Source organism: Macaca mulatta, chromosome 11, assembly GCF_049350105.2.
Source record: "Macaca mulatta isolate MMU2019108-1 chromosome 11, T2T-MMU8v2.0, whole genome shotgun sequence".
Lineage (NCBI taxonomy): Eukaryota > Metazoa > Chordata > Mammalia > Primates > Cercopithecidae > Macaca > Macaca mulatta.
The window spans coordinates 49,457,998-49,484,916 of record NC_133416.1 but is presented as its reverse complement, the minus strand read 5'-3'; the positions used below and the strand labels follow the sequence as shown (position 1 = coordinate 49,484,916).

The 26,919-nt window shown below is 40.9% G+C and overlaps 1 protein-coding gene and 1 pseudogene across 2 annotated transcripts in view; both read left to right on the top strand.

The window, feature by feature from the left end:
• PRICKLE1 (prickle planar cell polarity protein 1) overlaps nucleotides 1-26,919 on the top strand; it is a 126,118-nt gene that overhangs the window by 47,540 nt on the left and 51,659 nt on the right. The window lies entirely within an intron of this gene.
• LOC699681 (large ribosomal subunit protein uL11 pseudogene) lies at nucleotides 23,479-24,756 on the top strand (annotated as a pseudogene). The gene has a single exon (XR_001447990.3). The product of XR_001447990.3 is annotated as a large ribosomal subunit protein uL11 pseudogene (transcript).

The following is a 26,919-nucleotide window of genomic DNA, read 5'->3' as shown; positions in this document are numbered from 1 at the left end:
GAGTAGCTGGGATAATAGGCATGCACCACCACGCCCAGCTAATTTTTGTATTTTTAGTAGAGACGGAGTTTCACCATGTTGGTCAGGGTGGTCTCGAACTCCTGACCTTAGGTGATCCACCCGTCTTGGCCTCCCAAAATGCTGGGATTACAGGCGTGAGCTACTGTGCCCGGCCGCAAAACAAATTTTTAAAACAAATTGAGAATATTGAATAGAGATTAAATATGTAATAACATTATGAAAAAAAATAATATAAAAGCCCTAGTTTTATTTTCTTTGATAGCATAAAAAAATAAAACCAAAGACCACACAAACCATATCTTGGTGACATCTTACACCATCATATCAAAGTTTTTGGCATTTCTGCCCCCTTGGCTCTCTTCTCACACCCTGTTTGTGGAGTGATGAGGGAGTAGCTTCTAGCTCTGCTCCTTATTAGGCTGCTGAAATTTCCTGGGCAAGCCGTCTTCCTCTCACAGCTTCATTTTCTTGATAAGATAAAATAATTATACTAGCCCCCTGAGGACTGTGTTCGAGTGAGTTCTAGTGTGACTTTGTAAACTTGAAAGGACTACACGAATGAGAAGTTGCAAGCCCGTTTCTCTTCTTGGCTCTGCGCTTCCTGAACCCTATGGCTAGAGGGGAGCATGGATCCCCTTCTTGACTTGCTGTGTCATAAACATGATCTTAAATGTGAACATGCTCACTATTCTACCTTCAAGGAAAGGTCAGCCTAATGTAGGGAACAGGCACTTCTGATCCTTTCTCACCTGACTGTGCTGATACACAAGCTCTTTGGCTAGTGACAGTCACCTAGCCAGCCTTGGGGGATGTTACTGGGACTGCTGTCTCTTGACTTTGATGAGGAAAACAGGTCTGTGCTCAAAAAAAGAAAAGTGGGGGTCCAGGCATGGTGGCTTATGCCTGTAATCCCAGCACTCTGGGAGGCTGAGGTGGGAGAATCGTTTAAGCCCAGGAGTTTGAGACCAGCCTGAGCTACATAGTGAGACCCCATCTCTACAAAAAATGTAAAAATTAGCTGGGTATGGCAGTGTGCACCTGTCCTGACTACTTGGGAGGCTGAGGTGGGAGGATTGCTTGAGCCCAGGAGGTCGAGGCTGCAGTGAGCCGTGACGGCACCACTGCACTCCAGCCTGGGTGACAGAGCAAGACCCTGTCTCAAAAAGAAAAAGAAAAAAAAGAGAAGAGTGGAGTTGGCATGATTCTTGCATAGGAAACAACAACCAAACTAGATAATTGAGGACAAAAACAATCTTCTTTGTAATCTGAGTAATTTTTTCCTTATATAATACAAATTATGCATATAATCATCACCAATTTCTGTTTTGTTCTAAGCTATCTGGACCTCATTTCAGCAAACGATGCCTAAAAGTTTTCCTCTGGAAAAATGCATCTCATGTTACCAACTGTATTTGTATATTAATATATTTCTTGAAATTGTACTTCAGTTCTTTGAATTATTTGTCTTTGAATGGGGGTTATAGAGCAATTCCAAGTGAGCAGCTAACACACTTGTTTAAATGAAAGAAAACCAAATACCTCTCTATGCTACCCATAAATAGATATGTTGTAGAATTTGAAGGAAGATTTCTAAATACAGCCACAAAATGAGAGGATCTTAAGGAGTAAGGAGGTTTGATGGAGGTAGAAGAAAATATTTCGGCCGGGTGCGGTGGCTCACGACTATAATCTCAGCACTTTGGGAGGCTGCGGCGGGCAGATCACCTGAGGTCAGGAGTTTGAGACCAGCCTGACCAACATGGTGAAACCCTATCTCTACTAAAAAATACAACATTAGCTGGTGTGGTGGTGCATACCTGTAATCCCAGCTACCTGGGAGGCTGAGGCAGGAGAATCGCTAGAACCCACGAGGCGGAGGTTACAGTGAGCCAAAATCACACTATCGTACCCCAGCCTGGGCAACAAGAGCAAAACTCCATCTCAAAAAAAGAAAGAAATATTTCATGACCACCGAGCTATGATGAATCTCTTTCAGATATAACAAAAATAATTAGCATTCATTTGAAGCTTACTATATGCTAAATGTTTGTTTACTATAAGTGCCATATGGTCAGTATTGCATTTAATGCTCCCAACAATCCTTGCCTTCCCATTTTACCAATGAAGAAACTGAGTCTTAAAGAGATAATTTTCCTAAGACCAACATGATGAGGAGGCTGAGTAGAGAATTTGTTTTCAGGTAGCAACTCCAGACCCAAACTCTGAACTGTGACACTGCAGCCATCTTTCTATCAGAGCCACTTATCCCCTCCTGGGGGAAAAGTTCTGTCTATCAGTTATCCTCCCCACAGTGAAGTGGGAGTTGGAGGAATCTTAGCACAAACGTTTATTGGCTTATGTTATGTAGCACGAGTAAAGCTATGGATTTAATTCTTGAAATATTTCCATCTTTTAATATGAAAAACACCATCTTAAACAAAACCAGGGAGGTTCATGATGTACACACAATACAATTCCTGATTAACTTGACTAGGTGGAATGAGTCTATGTCGTACTGATCACAGTTGATTTTCTTCTCACACCGCCTAGAATGCCCACTGGGAGAGATAGCAAGTATTCTCTAGGACATTAGATTGTAATTAAAAGGCTCTGTTCCACTGTTTCTTTAACTTTCTCTGAAGTCCAAAATCAAAACCAGAACCCTAGCATACTTGACATTTCTTTCAGTCTTGTGCATTAATAAAACATTTTTTCTTGTTGCTTTGTCAGGAATACATTTAAGAAGGCACAAAGGACTCTTTTTTAAAGAAACAATGCATAAATATGTGACTTTTTGAAATACAAAAATGACTGACCTTATAAATCTAACTCTAAAGCTTTTAATTAATAACTGATTACAAATAGAGATTGCTGAGATTTCTAGAAAAATAGGAAATTTTGGATGGAAAACTATCATAAGATTTGTGTTCATAACAAGACAGCAGCTCTCTTATTCAGACATTGCTCTCTATTTCAGGGTAAAATATAAAGTCTCAGTAATATAAGGACACAGATAAAGTTTCTGATTGTATTACTTTTTTTTTTTTTTTTTTTTTTTTGAGACTCCTCTCGCTCTGTCACCCAGGCTGAAGTGCAGTGGCACGATCTCAGCTCACTGCAAGCTCCACCTCCCAGGTTCATGCCATTCTCCTGCTTCAGCCTCCCGAGTGGCTGGGACTACAGACGCCCGCCACCACACCCGGCTAGTTTTTTGTATTTTTTAGTAGAGACGGGGTTTCACCGTGTTAGCAGGATGGTCTCCATCTCCTGACCTTGTGATCCGCCTGCCTCGGCCTCCCAAAGTGCTGAGATTACAGGCGTGAGCCACTGTGCCTGGCCAGACTGTATTACTTTTGTGAATATTTTAATCATTTTCTAACTTCAAGACAGAACTTTGACATTCAAGTTTTTGTCCTTTCAGGAGACTATTCAGCATTCCTTCAGCTATCAAATTACATTATATTTTTCAGCTAGTTCTTAAATTATTTGATGTATGCTATATTAAAATTTAAAAATCATTTTAAAGTCACTAAACAGAATTACTTCCCATGTTTTTTCTTAAGGTTGAGATAGCATAGCTACTATTCTCTAACTTTTGGGAAATCTAAGGCAATAAATGGTTAGATAAAAGACCTAATGTCTTTAAAAAAGAAATAAGAAACTGTATTTATGTGTCACATTGCAGCAATTTGCAGCAAATTGCATCATATGTAATGCACTTAAAGATAGGAAAAGTTACTTCCCTTGTATCCCTACACTGTGTAGTCCATAATCAGGGATGTGAAGAGCAATAATATGTGGTTCTGTGTCTTAATGAGCTTAAAATCTAATTGAGAAGACAAAAAAGATACACATCAAACTATTAGGGCCTTAAACCATATGGTATTAACTCTAGTAGAAGTTCAGAGAAGGGAAAAACAATGATGAGCTAGAGTCTTGATACTCCATGCTCGGGACATGGAGTGGTCCTCTGACCAGCAGCAGTCCCATTGTTCAGAGTTTATTAGTATTGTAAAATGTCATCACCTCCACCCCCGCACCCCTACCTTCTGTATCAGAATCAGCGGTTTAACAGCATCCCCAGGTGAATGCTATGCACTTTTAAGTTGGAGAAATGCTGAGCCAAAACACTGCAAGCACTGTGTTTTTGACCCCACATCACTATCCAATAGAACTTCTGCACTGATGGAGGCCATCTATTTTTTTGCTGCCTAGTATGAAGCTACTAGTTGATGTGGCTGTTGAGCAACTTGATAAGTAGCTAGTGCAGCTGTGGAACTGAATTCTTATTTCTAAATCTAAATTTAAATAGCCACATGGACCTAGTGGCTACCATATTGGACAATGAAAGAGAAGAAAGAGCACTGGATATATATATTTAGAGACAGGGTCTCCCTGTGTTGCCCAGGTTGGTCTCGAATTCCTGGGCTCAATTGATCCTCTCTCCTCAACCTCGCAAAGTGTTGGGATTACAGATGTGAGCCACCACACCCAGCCAAGAGCACTAGATTAAGAGTCAAGAGATTTAATACTTTTCCTAACACAGACACTCTTTGGAAGACCTTGGGAAAGTGTTTTTAACTCCCCTTTGCCTCAATTTTGTTTCCTATAGATGATAGGTTTCATTGCATTATGTCATTGTTTTATTTCAGTATTACTGTAACGATTGGTTTGGTTGAAAGAATACGTCTTCGAACAAGTGAGTCCTGAGGTGGACATGCCCTTTTGGGAGTGTATCTTGGGCAGAGTCCCCAAAGCACAGGAAGGGATAAAAGTTGAATTTACCAAGTAGTGGCTCCACAAAGGAGGAGAGCGTAGTTTGCTAATCAGCACATATGAAATATTCAGAAAATGTCTTGTTTTCAACTAAATCTCCAAGGCTTCAATCACTAACTGGTACACAGTAAACAGTCATTAAATATTTGTTGAATGATTGAATCAAAGTGATGGTTAAATACTCAGTAAAACAGAGTTGGTATTCAAGCCTGTCTGATATGGTCAATATTACTGGGTTTTGTTTGGTTTGGGTTTTTGTTCCCTGGCAGATTTGTTTAAGAGTAGCCTCAGATGGGGAGACATGGTGACTCATGCCTATAATACCAGCACTTTGGGAGACAGAGGCAGGGTGGTCGCTTGAGCCCAGGAGCTTGAGACCAGCCTGGAAAACATGGCAAGACCCTGTCTCTACAAAAAATTAAAAAAAAAAAAATAGCTGAGCATGGTGGTGCACACCTGTGGTCCCAGCTACTCCAGAGGCTGAGGCAGGAGGAATCACTTGAGCCTAGGAGGTTGAGGCTACATTGATGAACTGTGATGAATCATGAACCATGATTACAGCACTACACTCCAGCCTGGGTGACAGAGCAAGACCCTGTCTCAAAAAAGAAAGAAGTCTCTGCTTAGGCCCCAGGTGAAGCAAAACAGATAATTTATTAGGCATATTTGTGTTGAGTGAGGTGTTTTAATTTAGCAACGCCTCAATGGGATCTTTATGTTGAAATGTTTGTTAATGTAAGAATCAAGAAGAACCAAAACAACTCTATAGGTGGATTACATGTAGTTTTACCAAAGGGTTAATTTAAGAGCATGGAAGATGCTTATTCCCATTCTTCCTGGTGGGCTCTCATCTCTTAGGGCTCATCTTCAGTGGAGATTGTCCATTGTCAATGGAGAGGCCTTTCCTGACCCCTACTGCATCCGGATCTGCTCTTTTCTTTCTTTCTTTCTTCATCTTTTCCTTTATTTCCCTGACCACCATCTGTAATTATCTGTATGTTTTTGTGTGCTTCTATTACTGACCATAAGCCCTACTTTATGCAATAAGTAGGAGTTTTGGTCTTTATTTCTCAATAAAATAAATCTAGGTCAAATATTTCCTGGACCTACTTGAGGGTAATAGGAACCTTGTTGAGGATACAATGAGGAATGTCAGAATAGCTAGACAGTGCAGAGCTAGTGATGGGGGAATATTGAGAGAAAATGTTGAAGAGGAAGGTGGGCTAGTTTTGTCCTTAGGGCCTTTTTTTGTGTGGGAGGGGAATTGTGAGGGCACAAGATGAAGAGTGTCAGCAGAACAAGGCCCTGCTATGTGAAGTGGGTGCCATGCATGTGACATTCCTTTCTGTTTTGTTTTACTATTCAGAGTAAATTTAGTCTATATTTAGCATCTTTGCCAATTTATGTATTTTCTCTCTCTCTTTTTTTTGTGGGGTATGGCAGTACAAGGAGGTGTTGGTCACATTGCTATTTATTATACAATTCCCCCAAGCACTCTGAATGGCAACTTTATAAATAATGACTATTTATGATTGTTGTCTAGACCTAACAAATGGTTATTTAACAGGCAATGAAATAATTTACCCACGGTTCTTATACTATATTTACACACACCACTTTTAAGGGGCAAATGTTAGGGCTTATGCTCAAAATGTAAGTCTTGTTCACAGTAGTGAATTATTCTCTATGGACAATGAAATTAGTACTCACTGGTATGAAACGCGGGACGAAGACAAGTACAGTTATTTTTTAGGGATCAGGTTCTTGGAGTTGAATGTTTAAGTCATCTTAAATCTAATCAGTGCTGATTGGAAAATATTAAATAACATAACCATTACTTAACTTCACAATAATATAGATTTATTGTCAAACAGGTAAAAAATACAGAAAAAAAAGAAGAAGAAAAAAAAATTTATCCCCAGAATAACATGGTAAACATTTTGGTATATACCCTTCTAGGTTTTTTCTCTTATTCATGGATTTTTAAAGCATACAATTAGAAATATACTGTACTTACATCATGATCTATTTTAATATCTCAATGATTTTCTAGATCTAAGCCTTATCTATAGCTACACTATTTAATACTGTAACCACTAGCAACATGGGCTGTTGAGCACTAGAATTGTGGCTAGCCTGAATTGAGATGTGTTCTAAGTGCAAAAAACGCACCAGATTCCAAACACAATTTTTAAAAAGCAAAATATCTCATTACTAATTTTCATATTGATTACATGTTGAAATATTTCAAATATGTTGAGCTAAATAATATATTAACAAAATTAATTTCACTTGTTACTTTTTACTTTTTCTAATGTGCTTACTAGAAAATTTAAAGTTACAAATGTCAGTCATTTTCTATTTCTGTTAGACAACACTGGTCTATAGTTCTATAGCTGCATAGTTTTCTATTATATGAGTAAAATTATTTGACCAGTTCTTAACCACCATCTTGCTGAATCCTCAAGATACTTCTTATTTTTTAGTATTAAAAATTACGCATTGACCACCTGTACAGAGAGATCTTTTTTACATATCTTTGATTGTTTCCTTAGGATTTACTGTTAGAAGTGGAATTGCTAGGAAAATGAAAGTTATTTCTTTCTTTCTTTATATTTTTTGAGGCAGGGTCTTGCTCTGTTGCCCAGACTGGAGTCCAGTGGCACAGTTATGGCTCACTGCAGTCTCAACCTCCGAGGCAATCATTTCCACTTCAGCCTATCAAGTAGCTGGGACTACAGGTGCATGTCACCATGCCTGGCTAATTTATTTATTTATTTATTTTTGGTAGAGATGAAGTCACCCTATGTTGCCCGCACTGGTCTTGAACTCCTGGGCTCAAGCAATCTTCCCACTTCGGCCTCCCAAAGTACTGAGATTATAAGCAAAAGTTACTATACCTAGGCAAAAATGTTTAAATGATAAATAATGTTATAAATAAATGAAGAAAGTAAAAAATAATGCTCTTTCTCTTCATTATTCAATTATATTTCTCTAGAAAGAGAGTAAGTATCATTCTGATCATTAGCAGTTGTTCATTTTACATTGAATCAAAAGCACCATTTCAGCCGTATTCAAATTAATTAATGTTAGCTACCCTTAAGCTGTTTTTGAAAAGTCAGCTCTGAGTTGTCCTGTTTTATGTGAATTACAAAGTATTAAGGATTGGAGCTCAGTGTTATCCTTTCTCCTGAATTAAACTATACACCTTTTAGTTTATTGATTGTACACAATTATGAAATGGAAAAGATTATCAGTAGGTATATTTTTAAGCCTTTCCGAATTATCTTTGTAATACTGTGATGGAGGAAGGGTGTAGGCAAAGAAGTTGTGAGCTTAAAAGATCATTTATCAGATGTCCAGAATATTTGATCTGTTACTTTGTGTGAAGGTATAACCTAACATTTTAATACTATTATTATACAATAAAAACAAAGCCTTAGCATCTTTAGCAACAGGGCAATACCACATGAACAAGGTTGTACTTTTCTTATAAAATTAATCTGATGGCTGAGCATGGTGGCTCATCCCTGTAATCCCAACATTTTGGGAGGCTGAGGCGGGAGGATCACCTGAGGCCAGGAGTTCAAGACCAGCCTGGCCAATATGGTGAAACCCTGTATCTACTAAAAATACAAAAATTAGCCAGGCGTGGTGCTGGGCACCTGTAATCTCAGCTACTCAGGAGGCTGAGGCAGGAGAACTGCTGGAACCCGGGAGGTGGAGGTTGCAGTGAGCTGAGATCATGCCATTGCCCTCCAGCCTGGGCTGACAACAGCAAGACTCTGTCTCAAAAAAAAAAAAAAAATTGATAAAATACACTGAATTTTTGCCTAAAATGGCCAAGAGAGCCTCTGTAAAACCTTCCTTTGTGGCTTTCTTAGAATTTTTGCATTTTGTACTTTTCTCTAATGTCTTTGGGATTCATACAAAAAATGTTGGGAACCTTTAGGAGTTGCTGAACTGTCATATCCCCTGGTTATTAAAGAAAATGCTGATTCAAGAAATCGAGCTTATGTTTGACGAGGCGATATAGTGTTATTGAGGATTTAGTGGACTGAACAGTGACTTGAATATAATTTAAGGAGAATGTTTTATGGCATTTCTAGAGTATAAAATGAAGAGTTTCTAGTTCCCCATTAGTGTTTCATATGAAATAAAGAATTACATTGTCTACTAGTGGAAGAAGAAGAAGAAATAAAAATCTATAATTCAATCCAACTTGAAAATTCTTATAGGCCAGGCGCGTTGGCTCATGCCTGTAATCCCAGCACCTTGGGAGGCCAAGGCGGGCGGATCACTTGAGGTCAGGAATTCAAGACCAACCTGGCCAACATGGTGAAACCCCGTCTCTACTAAAAATACAAAAATTAGCCAGGCATGGTGGCACGTGCCTGTAATCCCAGCTACTCGGGAGGCTCAGGTGGGAGAATTGCTTGAACCTGGGGTCGGAGGTTGCAGTGAGTCAAGATAGTGCCACTGCACTCCAGCCTAGGTGACAGAGTGAGACTCCACCAAGAAAAAAAAAAGAGAGAGAGAGAGAGAGGGAGGGAGGGAGGGAGGGAGGGACGGCTGGAGGAAGGGAGAGAGGGGGGGAGAGAGAGAGAGAGAGAGAAAGAAAATTCTTCCTTTTTTTTTTTTTTGGACAAAGTCTCACTCTGTTGCCCAGGCTGGAGTACAGTGAGTGGAGCGATCTCGGCTCACTGCAACCTCCGCCTCCTGGGTTCAAGCGATTCTCGTGCCTCAGCCTCCCAAATAGCTGGGATTGTAGGCATGCGCCACTACACTTGGCTAATTTTTTGTATTTTTAGTAGAGATGGGGTTTCACCATGTTGGCCAGGCTGGTCTCGAACTCCTGGTCTCAAGTGATCCTCCCACCTTGGCCTCCCAAAGTGCTGGGATTATAGGTGTGAGCCACTGCACCGGCCTTCCTAATTTTTGATCTAAAGAATTTGAAGAATCAACCCTGCCTTCACTAAGCAGAAACTGTAAGCAGGATTGTCTGTAAGAATCACATTTCTATCCTTTGGCATTTTAAACAAGAGAACTAATATTTTATTTTGTTGGCATTTTAAACAAGAGAACTAGTATTTTATTTGGTATAAACAAAAGCAAAGTATAAACTAACTTGACTCTTCTGTCTCCCAAGAAAGTAGACAAACAGCTGCCACTTTGTCAGTTAGAAGTACTAAAATTTATTTTAAAGGCTATTCATTTATATTTCTTTTACCCTGTCTACATAATTAATAGCTTAGTTTAATTCTATTTTAAACTTTTGCCATCTGCAGGATTGCTATACAGTGGTGACATCAAGTCCCATAGGAACATGTTTGAGTAATTAAGACTACAGAAAAGGCTTCCAGAACAACGTTTTGATTACAAATAAAATTCAAAGTAAAATATCCAGTTTTGAAGGAGTAGGTATTTTTCCTAATTAAAAAACAACTAAAAGCCTGTCATTTATTTTAGTATAATTTTGAAAGTGTTTCCATATGTAATGCCACAGAGCTAAAAGTCTAAGTCTGATACATCCATTCATAAAAAAAAATAAAAACAGTAGAGGGACAGGGGCCGTTTTCAAGAGAGCCTTCCCTTAGCCGATGGTGGCTTAGAGCAAAGAGTCATCTTTTGGTTTCCATATGAAGAATTATTTGAGGTGCTACGAGGATTATTTTCTAACTAGTATGATAGAGAAGCTGTGTAGTCTGTTTTAAAAATTACATGTTTGTTGTCTAGCTTACACATACATGTTATGTATGTGATTATTTTTCTTGATTTCATTCAGTCAGTGGATTTTTTTTTGAGCATTTACTATGAGGATATCCAGTGGAGTCTCACTAACTGGCATATTCTGAACATTTCCAATAACATCAACTTCTGCCTGATTGACAGAATATGAGAAATTCTGATGGTTCACATGTTTAATACAAACATTTGACTTCTTTATAACTTACTGAACGTAGCTATTTAATAAGATAATATTTTTAAAGCAATAATGTTATATTATGAAATGACATCTAAAGGCAGATGTAAACCTATGCTATAATTTTTAAGTTCTTTTTATTAAAAGGAAGATTTCTTGCAAATGTTGTTTTTCTGAAAATTAAGAGCCCTCCTTAAACACTATTTTATTTATATATTTATTTATTTTCACTTCAGTAAGTCTTCCATAAAAAGTTTCTCGGGCTGGGTGCAGTGGCTTAAGCCTATTATCCCAGCAGTTTGAAAGGCTGAGGTGGGAGGATCACTTGAGCCCAGAGTTTGAGAGCAGTCTGGGCAACATGATGAAACCTCATGTCTACAAAACAATTAGCCAGATATGATGGTGCACAACTGTAGTCCCAGCTACTCTGGGGGCTGAGGTGGGAGGACCAGTTGAGCCGGGGGGGCAGAGGGTGCAGTGAACTGTGATCCTGCCACTGCCCTCCAGCCTGGGTGACAGAGCAAGACTCTGTCTCAAATAAGTAAATTAAATACATAAATAAATAAATAAGATAAGGTTAACTTTACCATGGTAATTTTATGACGTTTGCGTTTTATTTTATTTGTTTATTTGCCTTATGGCTAAAAGGTAGTATCTAAAACTTTGGAGATATATATAGTATAAAGAGTATATATAAACTCCAGTTGGTAGCCCCTATTTAATAGATTACTTATCATTAGATACAGATCTCAGATAGCTGCCCATTCTTCCCAATATCAGTGCTTCTTGATCGTGTCTTAGTTAAAGAATTTTTTTTCTTTTAATTCCTAACATTGTACTCTCCATTTTATAAATGAAGAAATCAGAGCATAGAGGGATTTAGAAGATGTGTGTAATTCTGAGACCCAGCCCACTACCTTATTCACTTCCTGCTTAACAAATTGAATGGACAAGCATTTGTTAAGTGCCCTCTCTGTGCCAGGCATATGCCGTGTCTTGATGGGCTCCCAGTAAAGTCTGAGTAATTGGCCTTGTCATGAAATGGGACTTCTAGCAGTGTTTCGTCTCATTGCCTGCTAAGTGGGTTTTGAGTTGCATCTTGACTTCCACTCTGGAAGAAGAGAAGGAAGCAGTTTTCCTGTAGAAAACATACCTGTAGGCTGGGCAGGCATGGTAGCTCACACCTGTAATCCCAGCACTTTGGGAGGCCAAGGTAGGCAGATCACTTGAGGTCAGGAGTTCAAGGCCCCCTGGCCAACATGGCAAAACCCCATATCTACTAAAAATACAAAAATTAGCCAGGTATGGTGGAACGCGCCTGTAGTCCTAGCTACTTGGGAGGCGAAGACAGGAGAATTGCTTTGAACCCAGGAGGCGGAGATTGCAGTGAGCCGAGATTGTGCCACTGCACTCCAGCCTGGGCTACAAAGCGAGGCTCCATCTCAAAAACAAAAGAAAAAAAAGAAAAGAAAGGAAACACACTCTTAAATTGTACCCTTTTCCACTAATACCATCTGACTTCTTCACTTCTCCTTTTTTAACTGCTCTAGTCATCTGAACGTGTGGAGATAGTGCTGGTCCACAGTGTGACATTGGGCACATCATCTCGGACAAGCCCCACTCACCGTCACCCCTATATCATTCAGGCAGCGTACACAGTCTCTTGATTCTATCTGGTAACTCTCCCTTGAATCTAAGCCCTTGTCTCCTCCTATTGCCATGCTAGAGACATCATCATCATCGTCATTATTTTACATTTTTCTAACTGATCTTTCCGCCTCAGCCTCTTTCAGCACTCCTGTAAGCCTTTTTTTGTTTGTTGTTTTGCTTAGAGGTGTGTTTTTGGGGGGCAACAGTGGCCATGGTCACTGTTCCAAAAGGCAATTCTGCTCATGACCTGACTGCACTAAAATGTGTACCACTTTTCATCAGTGTTCACATGCAAGGCCCTCTGCAAACTGGTCCAAGTCGGCTCCTCCAGGCTTCTCTATCCAGTTTTCCCACATGCACTCTCAGCCACACACACACAGAACCTCTCACCACTCTCAAGGCAGAAAAGCTGCTGGGTACGTCCTCCCCTCTCCTAAGCGACACTTCCATCACTTTTTTGCACTGTGTATTACTACTCACTGTCCAGCTCCAGATCAGATGTCCTCTGTGAAGTTTCTCTTAATTCCCCCAAACAAACCTCAACCTCCTGCCCCTGCCAACGCCTCAGCATTTTCTTCAAACCTCATATTCTATTCTATACCTCTATTCTGTAACTTATTGCATCAGCATACAAGCATACAGTTGTTCCTCTCGCCTACCAGGTTGTAAAGCTTTTCAAATACAGCATCTTTTAAAAAAATGATTTTTGTTACTCTAAGATCTAGATAAGTGCCAAGAAATACCCATGAATCGTGAATGCACCTCTGGCCTGAGTTTTTGCCTACACATTCTACTGGCTGAGCTTAATCCACTTTGGAGGTTTCATTAAGATACAGCCACTTTAGCTTCACAATGAGTACATTAGCATTTTGTAATCCTAGAGCACTCTGCTGCATGTTTACAAACACAAAAGATCCCTTAATTCTGTTTTCAACAGAAGACAGCTCAAATGCCCTATATTACCTTCTTGGGAAGAGGCATTCATCTCCTCTTTGTCCTTTGTAATGGATTTTGGTCCACTGATCATAATGACATTTAACGTCTATTTCAACACTTGGCATGTGGCAAACATAGTGCTTTGTATGTATTACCACTTTTATTGCCTACATCAACAACATTATGGTGTAGGTGCTTCTGTTCTCTGGCTTTTAGAGAACAGGAAGTGGAGGCACAGAAAGATGACAACTAGTCTGAGGATGTAGGGAAAAAAAATCAAACAAAGCTGCTTTTGCTATTCTCTCACTCACAGCAATCAACACAGAAGACTTCTGGGACCTCTGGTCACCAGGAAGTGTGTGGGAATTTCTCCCTGCCAACCACCAGTCAATCAGTTCTGCAGTGGCCACCAGCTGCAGAATTGTCCTCGAATTCAATTCAATTCTGACACTCCTGCTACCTGGAGATAGCAGCAGATCCCAAAGGTTAAGGGCTCAGTCCCACAGGACTTCTTTCCCCACTTTCAATGCCAATAGCAAGCCCCAAGTTATTTTACTGGTGCTTCTGACTGACCAGCTATATATTGGGGTTCCCTCAATCCCCTCCTTGGGTTTGATTAATTTGTTAGACTGGCTCACAGAACTTAGGGAAAGACTGACTGACTTTTATCAGTGCATTCGTATAAAGGATTATCACAAAGGATCCAGATGAAGAGATGCACAGGGCAAGGCACCTGCAAAGGAGCGTGGAGCTTCGATGTTCTACTGCCCTCCAGGAACCTCATGTGTTCAGCTATCGGAAGCTCTCTGAACCCAGTCCTTTTGACCTTTTATTGTTACGTAGGTATGATTGATTAAATTTACTAAGTTGGTGAAACTCCTGCCCCAGTGGTTGGGGAGTGTGGCTGAAAGTTCTAACTCTCTGATCCTGCCTTGGTCTTTCCAGTGATCAGCCTAGAACCTGAAGCTACCTAGAGGCTGCCAGCAAGCAGTCATCCCATTAGCATACAAAAAAGACTATTACATTGGAAACATGTGACATCACATCAGAGATTCCAAGGATTTGGGGAGTTGTGTGCCAGGAATCCTGGACAAAGACCAACTATACATTTCACGATGTCAGAACTAGTACGTGGCAAAGCTGGCTTATGAACCAAGGCTGGATGACTCCAGAATTCATGTCCTTAACCACTACGCCTCACTATCTTCCAAATAAACATCTATTCTAAAAACAATCATAACTGATACAGAGGGATTTTTAAATAAATGTCAATATTTAAACAGTGATTGGCCGGGCGTAGTGGCTCACACCTGTAATCCCAGCACTTTGGGAGGCCGAGGTGGGTGGTTCATAAGGTCAGGAGTTCAAGACCAGCCTGGCCAAGACGGTGAATCCCCATCTCTACTAAAAATACAAAAATTAGCCGGGCACGGTGGCGGACACCTGTAACCCCAGCTACTTGGGAGACTGAGGCAGGAGAATCGCTTGAACCCAGGGTGGAGGTTGCAGTGAGCCGAGATTGCGCCACTGCACTCCAGCCTGGGTTACAGAGTGAGACTTCATCTCAAAAATAAAATAAAATTAAATTAAAATACAGTGATTATTACCAACAGTTTTTACTCTGTGGTTTAATTTTGGTCCTTTGATTATTTCAGGAAAACTTTAAATCTACCATTGGATTAGTAGGGAAAATACTGAAAAAAACAATCAAGATTACATAGCTAAAATGTAGGTGCTTGGACTTACTGTCCTTTCATTTTTCTGTAGTATGCAGTGCTTCAAGACAGCCTTGATTGTTATAATCAAATATTATATACAAAACAACACTTTGTAGAGCTGCTGGATTGTACATGTGCTTGCTGTTTCAAATTACCTGTATTGCACAGGCCATTTTAATGGAAAGAAAATTAGCTTAAAGATAGGAAGTGCCTTATTAGCTCAGTGAAGCCATGGTCTATTCAATTAAAGTGTTAACAAATATTTCAGAGGAAAGAATGTTTAGGGTCATAAATTAATTCAACACAGTTGTTCCTAAGCACTTACTATTTACCTGGGAATGTGTACCGTGTTTGGTGCTTTGAAGATAAATGTTATTTACAAAATGCCTAGCTAATAAAACCTTGCTTCAGAATGCTGTATTTGACATCAAAGATCTTTATGCTGAACTTTGTGGTTGACAAGGTTTAATTTCATTTAAGTATGGGATAGGAGAGTCTTACTGGATAAGTCTGCATATAGATAAAAGTCACAGGTATCCAAATCACCTGTTCTGACTGTGTTTATAGCTGCATTTCCACCTGTACTGTATAATGTGACCCAGATTTTTTACCCTTTAATGCACCCATATGGCTCTTATTTGTAATTGTGCATCTGTTAAGCCATGTGAAATACTGAGTTTTCATGTCTGTGAAAATTCACTGCTGCTACTAGTCTTCCTTCTTTCCTTTCTTGGTTGTCTGAAGACTCCAAGAGAAGTAGTTAATATCAGTCTATTGTTTCAAACCACAAACTTTGGAAACAGATGCACTAGTGTGGAAAACAGTTTGTCGACATAACTACAAGATTGCCTCTTTGTGAAAAGACCTAGTTCCCTATGTCTTGTTCAGAATTCAAGAGTCGCCCCTATGTAAACTTGGCTGCAGAAAAATTCAGAAAATGAGCATCTTGGTTAACCTTTAAATGCTTATTCCAAGTTCAAAGGGGATTAAAAACCAAAAAATCTCTTAGAATCACCTTTCAACTAACATGAACTGCTTTGGGACATGGGTAGTTTTTATAATTAAAGTGACTAAGGATAAAACGCGTAGCATATAACTTGCTTTCTTCATGAGAGTCCACTAAAAATTCCTAGATCCCTAAAGATCAAATTTATGTAACATATCCACTTTAAAAATAACTGCCAATTTTCTGCTTTAAAAGAGATTCTATTTGCTAATGGAAAAAACAAAACTTAGTCTAGCCAGCAAAGTAATAAAACTTATGTGATGCAATGGTGCTTTTCTCATAGCAAAATGCCGCATAGGATACAAAGGAAAAGTGCATTAATGTGACCAAGGCCCATACACAGCCAATGTACACAGATCTCATTTTCCAATTTTTAGAGTATTTTAAAATTCTTTGTTAAACTTATTGAAGCAAGATATATTTTCATATATATATTTTTTGATACAGTTTAGAAACCAGATTTGATCTGGTTCTCTTGCAAATGGACTACAGTCATTTGCTTCTGCATCACTCTAGTTGCATAAACATGGCAGAAAATAGCCCTAAAACCCCTGATTTCAGACAAGCATGATGTGTGCCTATAGTCCCAGCTACTGAGGAGACTGAGTGGGAGGATTGCTTGAGCCCAGGAGTTTGAGACGAGTGTGGGTAACGTAGATGCTGTCTCTTACAAAAAAGTTAAGGCTGGCCACGATAGCTCACACCTGTAATACCAGCACTTTGGGAGGCCGAGGTGGGTGAATCACCTGAGGTCAAGAGTTCGAGACCAGCCTGGCCAAAATGGTGAAACCCCCGCCTCTACTAAAAATACAAAAATTATCCAGGCATGGTGGCATGTGCCTATAATCCCAGCTACTCAGGAGGTTAAGACAGGAAAATCACATGAACCTGGGAGGTGGAGGTTGCAGTGAGCCGAGATTGTGCCACTGTACTCCAGCCTGGGCGACAAGAGCGAAGCTCTGTCAAAAACACACACACACACACACACACACACACACACACACACACACACACCCCAAAAACAAACGAACTGATTTCACTTGAAACATATAGATAACTAAAACCAAAAGCAAATTAAGTCGTTCTAAGAGTAGTGGTTTCACTCTTCACTATTGCTTTATATAGTCATGGTCTTCACATGAGACGTTCTTAATGGTGGGAGAACTGGGACAGGATAGAAGAAGCTGGCTTGTTCTGGGTTATAACTGGTCAGTTAATTTCTTTCTTTCTTTTTTTTTTTTTTTTTTTTTTTTTTTGAGACAAGGTCTCATTCTGTCACCCAAGCTGGAGTGCAGTGGTGCAATCTCAGCTCACTACAGCCTCCACCTAGCAGGCTTAAGTGATCCCCCTACCTCAACCTCCAGAGTAGCTGGGACTATAGGCACATGCCACCATCCCAGGCTGATTTTTATAATTTTTGTAGAGATGGGGTTTCACCATGTTGCCCAGGCTGGTCTGAAACTCCTAGGCTAGATCCTCCCGCCTCGGCCTCCCAAAGTGCTGGGATTATGGGTATGAGCCACTGCAGTAGGTCTATTAACTGCCTTTAACTGTGTCCTGTTCATAACCATTTTCAAACACAGTTAAAGGTATTTTCCTTTATCTATTAAATATATGATTAGTAAAGAAATACAGTGTTTCTCAAAATAATGTCGTAAAGTTTTTGCCACTATTCTTTAAACTTTCAATTGTATAATCAATATTTCCATTAATAAAATATAAATTGCCTACATAGACTCTAAGGTATGTCTTTATTTATTCATTTATTTTATTTTATTTTTTTTTTTTGAGACTCCTCTCGCTCTGTGCCCCAGGCTGGAGTGCAGTGGCGCAATTTCGGCTCACTGAAAGCTCCGCCTCCCAGGTTCACGCCATTCTCCTGCCTCAGCCTCCTGAGTAGCTGGGACTACAGGCGCCCGCCACCGCGCCCGGCTAATTTTTTGTATTTTTAGTAGAGACGGGGTTTCACCGTGTTAGCCAGGATGGTCTCGATCTCCTGACCTTGTGATCTGCCCGCCTCGGCCTCCCAAAGTGCTGGGATTACAGGCGTGAGCCACCGCGCCCGGCCTATTTTTTTTTTTTTTTTTTTTTTTTTGAGGCAGAGTCTCACTCTGTCGCCCAGGCTGGAGTACAGTGGCCGGATCTCAGCTCACTGCAAGCTCCACCTCCCGGGTTCACGCCATTCTCCTGCCTCAGCCTCCCGAGTAGCTGGAACTACAGGCGCCCGCCACCTCTCCCGGCTAATTTTTTGTATTTTTTAGTAGAGACGGGGTTTCACCGTGTTAGCCAGGATGGTCTCGATCTCCTGACCTCGTGATCCGCCCGTCTCGGCCTCCCAAAGTGCTGGGATTACAGGCTCGAGCCACGGCGCCCGGCCTTTTTTTTTTTTTTTTTTTTTTTTTTTAAGACAGGGCCTTGTGCTATCGCCCAGGCTGGAGTGCAGTGCAGTGGCGCAATCTTGGCTCACTGCAACCTCTGCCTCCCAGGTTCAAGCCATTCTCCTGCCTCAGCTTCCTGAGTAGTTGGGATTCCAGGCGTGCGCCAGCATGCCCAGCTAATTTTTGTATTTTTAGTAGAGATGGGGTTTCCCCACGTTGGCCAGGCCGATCTCAAACTCCTGAGGTCTGCCCGCCTCAGCCTCCCAAAGTACTGGGATTATAGGTGTGAGCCACCGCACGTGGCTAAGGTATATCTTTAACGTATTTATCCCTCTGTCAATAGATGTGAGCACACACTATCACATCATGACATATCTGATTCAAATTAACACATTTGACATTCTTTGAAGCTTGCATTCGGACTGTAGCATTTGCAACACCTCACTGTATTGCTAGCCAACCAAATCTAATCAACAATTTGACGCCCTGACTAAATTAAAGAATATTTTAAAAGTTAAAAAATGTTTTGAAGTGTATTTTGAGGTTAATGTAGATAACACATAAAGTGAAGCCTCAGTCAAATTAAAACAATGTAACAGACTGTTTGGCAATAGGCTGCTTCACAGTAACTCACCACTGTGCAGAGCTTTGTCTATGCAGCATCTCATTTAATTCCCATCACAACTCAGTGTAGTTAATTTTGCATTTCCATTGCATAGTCGAGGAAAATGAGACTAAGGGAGAATGAAATGTCTTGCCCCAAATCACAAAGTTAGTAAATGGGAGAGTCATATTCTGTCTCAGCGCTGTCTGCCTTCAAAATTCACTACCTGTTAATATTCTTTTCATCTGCATTGACCACTATAGTCTTACATCTTTCTTTTCCACATTTTAGGTTATGCTGGAAAAGCACAGAGGAATTTAGTCACAGCGTGTATTAGGGGCTCACCTGTTCTCCAGTGGAGATTACATATAACTATCCCACATCCACCACAGATCTGGTGGCCTGGATAATTTATCATCCAAACCTGGACACTTGAGAGGGTGCTTTTTACCAGAAATAGAGGCACAAACTAGGATTTTCCAGAGCAGAATGAGGACATAAGATGACCCCATATAAAGCAGTAGTCTCAGGGAAGGCATGCCTTATCAGAATTTGGATGGAGGGGGTTGAAATACCCCATCCTGTGCTACTGTTAAAACACTCAAAGCCATCAAGTGCAGTGGCTCGTATCTGTAGTCCCAACTACTCTGGAGGCTGAGGTGGGAGGATGGCTTGAGGCTAGGAGTTCAAGGCTGCGCTGAGCCGTGATCTTACCACTATACTCCAGCCAGGGCTACAGAGTGAGACCCCATCTCTAACAACAACAACAACAACAACAACAAATACTCAAAGCCACAGGTCAGATTTCTGCTTTGCTTTCAAGCTACCCAGCTTCAGCCCACCCCTTTTAGCCACTCCTTCTAGAAGTGTTTCCTCACCTCCTCCATCACTGGTCTAGAATCATGGAGAGCCTCTTGTGTAAGTGTTCAGCCACCTGTGAATTAACCAAAAGAACAGGCCATTTTACTAACCATTTATTAATATTCAGTCTCCAAGATCAGAGAAGGGGTTGGAGTTGATCAAATATGTTGAGGCACAAAAGTCTGGAATATCTCCTGCATCTGGTAAAGTCTAAAGCTGGTGCTGAAAATTCAGTAAAGCCAGGCACGGTGGCTCATGCATATTAATCCCAGCACTTTGGAAGGCCAAGGCGGGTGGATCACCTGAGGCCAGGAGTTCAAGACCAGCCTGGCCAACATGGTGAAACCCCATCTCTACTGAAAACACAAAATTAGCCAGGCATGGTGGCACACATCTATTTTCCCAGCCACTCGGGAGGCCGAGGCAGGAGAATCGCTTGAACCCAGGAGGCAGAGGTTGCAGTGAGAAGAGATTGTGCCATTGCACTCCAGCCTGGGTGACAAGAGCAACACACCATCTCAAAAAAAAAAAAAAAAAAAAAAAAAAAAGGAAAAAAAGGAAATTCAGTAAAGCAATACTGTGGAGGGAACAGGTAGTTCCCTAAATAATACCACCTAAGAATTCTTCATGTTGAACACATTTTTCAGTATTACAGATGGTAAGGATTACTACTTGAGGGTCATGTGCCAAGAGGGAAGTAATGTAACCCTTCTTTGCAACATTTCAGGTCTGACTCTCCTAAATAAAGCTGAGAATTATCAGTTCTCAAGCCATGGTGCATTTCATTTTTACTTCCTCCAATAAACTGGAAAATGTACCTGATATTGGCATTATAACCATGTTATAACATTTATACTTCTTAACTCTAATTAATAAATGTAATTTGCGGTTTATCAGAAGGCTATAGGGATATTATTGCTAGTGTTTTGAGAAATATAAGATGTATTACTCCTGCGTCAATCAGTAGATATTGCCAAATAAATTTCAAGGTCATATAACTGAACATTACTATTGAACACAGTTTAGTTTTAAATAACAATGGGATTAAAATTCATCTTACAACTTCTATATAGATAAATTCAGTAATGTTTCAGGTTTTTTTTGTTGTTGTTGTTTTTTGTTTTTGTTTTTTTTTTCTGAGATGGAGTCTTGCTCTGTCACCCAGGCTGGAGTGCAGTGGCGCAATCTCGGCTCACTGCAAGCTCCGCCTCCCAGGTTCATGCCATTCTCGTGCCTCAGCCTCCCCAGCAGCTGGAACAACAGGCGCACGCTGCCCCGCCCGGCTAATTTTTTTGTATTTTTATTAGAGACGGGGTTTCGCTGTGTTAGCCAGGATGGTCTCAATCTCCTGACCTCGTGATCCGCCTGCCTCCGCCTCCCAAAGTGGTGGGATTACAGGCGTGAGCCACCGCGCCCAGCATAATGTTAGTTTTAGGGTTGGAAGACAGATGCAAGGGAGACAAATATAGGAAAATTAAGGATCAATGAGCTATTTTTAATACTTTCAAATTAGGTTGGCAGCTGTTGTTAGTGTCAGGACTTAAATAACTTTGCTTTGTTAAAAAATAAATTCGCAACATATGGATTTCAGTATGTTGTGAATTTATTGTTTGTGCTTATTAGGGAAAGTCGCTTCAGCTGAAAAAAGTAAGAAATTCTCCAGAGGATTAAAAAACCATCCTTGTTAGTGGACAAGTGATCTTGTCTTATCAAGTCTTATCAAGACATCTATCCTCAGCCGGTTGCTGTGGCTTATGCCTGTAACCCCAGCACTTTGGGAGGCTGAGGCAGAGGATTGCGTGAGTCCAGGAGTTCAAGACCAGCCTGGGCAACATGTTGAGACCCCCCCCCATCTCTACAAAAATTTTAAAAATCAGCTGGGGATGGTGGTGCGTGCCTGTGGTTCCAGCTACCCAGGAGGCTGAGGCAGTAGGATCACCCTGGGTGACAGAGTAAGACCCTGTCTCAAAAAAAAAAAAAAAAAAAAAAAAAAAAAAAATCCTCAGAAACTTCTAATCTTCTAAATTTACCAACTTTTACAGTAAAACCAGTCTTCTTGCTAATTAAATGAAGGAATTGCATTAGACTGGGTCTTAAATTCTTAAATTCTGTTATTTTTGGAATTATAAACCCAGGCCTGGGAGAGACATTCTGAGACCTTTTAATTCCCCCTTCAAACTCAATAAATGCATATGCCTATCTAGTGTGAAGAAAGAAACCCATCTATTATGTAGAAAAAAAACATCTTTCAAACTACCAAAGGAAATACCCCAATTTTCTTGTTAAGTACCCAGTATTTAAAGACACATTTGCTTTTTATCAACTGAAATTCCTCTCCTCTTCCTTTAGACTAGGGGACCTCAAGGGTTTCAGGGTGTCCTTAACACCAGGAGGAGGCAGTAAGGCTGGTACAGTATTTGGGGATGGCCTTAAAGACCAGCCTGTGGAAAAACTGATCTAGGAACCTCTGGTTAAGGATGGCAGATTGAGTACACACAGTTAGTTCTGTCCCCTTGCAAAATTTCATTAAAGTGACAGTAAAAGTATTTTTAAAAAAGAGGTAACCCACAAAGATGAATAAAATGGGAAAGAAGAAAATAACAAAACTTTGGAATCTGAAAACAGGATAATTAGTAGCTGACTTAGGAGACTTAAAGAGGCAGATCCTAATCTGGAAGTACAGATTGAGAAGCAAGTTGAGAAGCAATCTGAGTTATTCCCTAGAACTCCCAAAAGGCTCAAGAGGGTTTATCCTTTGGCAAGGGTGGAACAGAGATTCTGTACACTGTGAGACACAGTTGAGGGAGAGGGTACCTAAACAAAACCAGAAGAATCAGGTAACACACCTCAACTTGGCTGCCACATCATTCAGCCAGGGATCACCCACCCTGTAGGCAGGAGATGGAAAAAGTATTATCTAAAGAATCTGGTTAGCCAAAAGCAAGAGGTGGGGAGAGGGGGCATGGGTGCATGGAGTGAGGACAAAGCTAAGAATTCTGACTTCGGGGGTTTCCCAAGGAAACAGCCCAACCTAGATCATCTTAGTCTAGATGACAGAGTCAAAAACCTCCCTTTCCCTGCCCTCATCCTCCTAAACACAGACAGATGGCTTCCAGCAGCTTTTTAGTATCTTACTATTAAATATGAACAGACGGATGAGGATGAACAGAGAAAGAGAAAGATAATAAGAACAGATAAAACAGATACGAAAGAGAATACTTAAAGTAAACATATCATTGATATTGTCTGAGAAAGAAGATATCCCCTGTAAACAAGAACAGGATGCTACAAAAAAAGGAACCTTCATGGACATGGGAACTCTTGGATATTAAAAATACGAAAGAAGAGGCTGGGCACGGTGGCTCATGCCTGTAATCCCAGCACTTTGAGAGGCCAAGGCAGGTGGAATACGAGATCAGGAGATTGAGACCATCCATCCTGGCTAACGTGGCGAAACCCCCTCTCTACTAAAAAATACAAAAAATTAGCCGGGCATGGTGGTGGGCACCTATAGTATCAGCTACTCAGGAGGCTGAGGCAGGAGAATGGTGTGAACCCAAGAGGTGGAGCTTGCAGTGAGCCAAGATCACACCACTGCACTCCAGCCTGGGTGACAGAGTGAGACTCTGTCTCAAAAAAAACAAAAACCAAAAAACAAAAACCATGAAAGAAGAAATGGAAGGCCATTTGCTAGAAGTCTTGGAAGCTACAGTATAGGAAATTGCCTAGAAAGTAAGAACACCAAAGAAATGCAAAATCGGAGAGAAAAGATGAGAAAATTTGAAGTCCAGTCCAGGGATCCAATATCTAAATAGCAGGAAAAAAATGGAAGAAATAATATCATCAAATAAATAATTATAGAACATTTCCTGAACAGAAGGACATGAATTTCTGGATTTAAAGGCTTACCAAGTACCATGTACAGTGTTTGAAAGTAGATTCATACCAATGTACATCATCAGGTACTTTTAGTATACTGGAACATAAAAGGTTCTACAGCCTTTCAGAGAGGAAGAGAACAAATTCTCATGTGAAGGATGAAAATCATAATGGCAATACTGGAAGCCAGAGGACAGCAGAGCAGCACCCTCAAAGTTATAAAGAGAAATCAGTTTTGGCTTAGAATTCAGGAGTCTACCCAAGTATCATTTGAGGTTAAAGATAGAAAAATAGGATTTCCGGCCTCTCGGCTTTCGGCTCAGAGGGGGCGAAGGTGCAACTTTCTTCGGTCCTCCCGAATCCGGGTTCATCCGACACCAGCCGCCTCCACCATGCCGCCGAAGTTCGACCCCAACGAGATCAAAGTCGTATACCTGAGGTGCACCGGAGGTGAAGTCGGCGCCACTTCTGCGCTGGCCCCCAAGATCGGCCCCCTGGGTCTGTCTCCGAAAAAGGTTGGTGATGACATTGCCAAGGCAACAGGTGACTGGAAGGGCCTGAGGATTACAGTGAAACTGACCATTCAGAACAGACAGGCCCAGATTGAGGTGGTGCCTTCTGCGTCTGCCCTGATCATCAAAGCCCTCAAGGAACCACCGAGAGACAGAAAGAAACAGAAAGACATTAAACACAGTGGGAATATCACTTTTGATGAGATCATCAACATTGCTCGACAGATGCGGCACCGATCCTTAGCCAGAGAACTCTCTGGAACCATTAAAGAGATCCTGGGGACTGCCCAGTCTGTAGGCTGTAATGTTGATGGCCGCCACCCCCATGACATCATATATGACATCAACAGTGGTGCTGTGGAATGCCCAGCTAGTTAAGCACAAAGGAAAGTATTTCAATAAAGGATCATTTGACAACTGGAAAAAAAAAAAAAGATAGAAAAATATATTTTCAGATATGTAAGCTTTCAACAATTTCACCTTCCATAAAAAGGTACATGGGATAGAGTGTGGGTAGAAGTTAACAGATAATGCCTTAAGGGCTGGGTGGGCATAGTGGCCCACGTCTGTAATCCCAGCACTTTGGGAGGCAGGTAGATCACCCGAGGTCAGGAGTTCGAGACCAGCCTGGCCAACATGGTGAAACTCTGTCTCTACTAAATACAAAAATTAGTCGGGTGTGGTGGCAGACACCTGTAATCCCAGCTACTCAGGAGACTGAGGCAGGAGAATTGCTTGAACCTAGGAAGCGAAGGTTGCAGTGAGCCAAGATGGCACCATTGCACTCCAGCCTGGGCAATAATGGTGAAACTCCATCTCAAAAAAAAAAAAAGATAATGCCTTAGAGCCAAGTGTGATGGCTCATGCCTATAATCCCAGCACTTTGGGAGGCCAAGGCGGGCGGATCACTTGAGGGTAGGAGTTTGAGACCAGCCTGGCCAACGTGATGCAAACCCATCTCTACTAAAAAATAGAAAAGTTAGCCAGGCATGGTGGCTTGCGCCTGTAGTCCCAGCTACTCAGGAAGCTAAGGCAGGAGAATCCCTTGAACCTGGGAGGCGGAGGTTGCAGTGATTCAAGATCACGGCCACTGCACTCCTACCTGGGGGACAGAGCGAGACTCCATTTCAAAAAATATAGATAGATAGATAGATAGATAGATAGATAGATAGATAGATAGAGCCTTAAAAAAAGTTAAAGTAGGCCGGGCGCGGTGGCTCAAGCCTGTAATCCCAGCACTTTGGGAGGCCGAGACGGGCGGATCACGAGGTCAGGAGATCGAGACCATCCTGGCTAACACGGTGAAACCCCGTCTCTACTAAAAAAAAAATACAAAAAAACTAGCCGGGCGAGGTGGCGGGTGCCTGTAGTCCCAGCTACTCGGGAGGCTGAGGCAGGAGAATGGCTTGAACCCGGGAGGCGGAGCTTGCAGTGAGCTGAGATCCGGTCACTGCGCTCCAGCCTGGGCGACAGAGCGAGACTCCGTCTCAAAAAAAAAAAAAAAAAAAAAAAGTAGTAAATCAGTGTGTTATCTAGAGAAATGGAGATAAATACTAAAAGAATCAGCTAACAGAGGGGAAGCAGAAAAGGGAAAAAACTGAGAACTGCTGTTTCTCAAAACAAACCTTTTAGGACTGTTTGGTTTTTAAATGATGTGCTTATATAATTGTAAAAAAAATTAAGTTTACAAAAGAAAAGATGGAATAGGTCACGATGGGCATACAAACTTTCTTTTCATTTTTGTTTGATAATATGGATCTTTCAATTTGACAAGTCCTTTGACAGCATATAATAGATAAATTGTTCAGATTTAATTTTAACTCATCAGCCTTTGAGTTTCCCAAGGTGTTTCTGTAGGTCTGCATGCATTAGTAAAATCATTCTTTTGTAGCAGTAATTAAGTTATATTTAGATAACTATTTCTTATGGGGACACTGACAAGAGATCCACAGGAAAAAAAAAAAAAAAAGATGATGATCTTTCTTCTTCCACTGAAGAACCATGAGATAAGAGAACTAGCAGGCGGAGGTTTAATCGTTTTCTGACACACAAGCATACACAGAGGAAAATATGAAATGCAAAAAATAAAAGGTTTTTAAATCCCAGAATAGAAGACATAGTTTCAGTTGCTGCAACCTGAAATGAATTGTTTTTATTAGCTCATTAATGTTTCATGATTTGGGGATATATTTGTATACCATGTTGTTGGACTATTTTATTGCAGTGATGATGCCTCAAAGGATTTTGAAAAGGACCAAATGAATTTTGAGATAGTTATAGTTTTGGGGCTATTGCATGTACTAAACTGAATAGCTTTCTAATATACAGTGAGATTGTATCCATGTTTTATTATACAATATCTTTTTTTTTTTTTTTTTTTTTTTTTTTTGGAGACAAAGTTTCACTCTTGTCGCCCAGCTGGAGTGCAGTGGTACAATCTTGGCTCACTGCAACCTCCGTCTCCCGGGTCCAACTATTCTCCTGCCTCAGCTTCCCAAGTAGCTGGGATTACAAGTATGCACCACCACACCTGGCTAATTTTTTGTATTTTTAGTAGAGACGGGTTTTCTCTATGTTGGCCAGGCTGGTCTCAAACCTCTGGCCTCAAGTAATCTGCCTGCCTTGGCAGGCAGTGCTGGGATTGCAGGTGTGAGC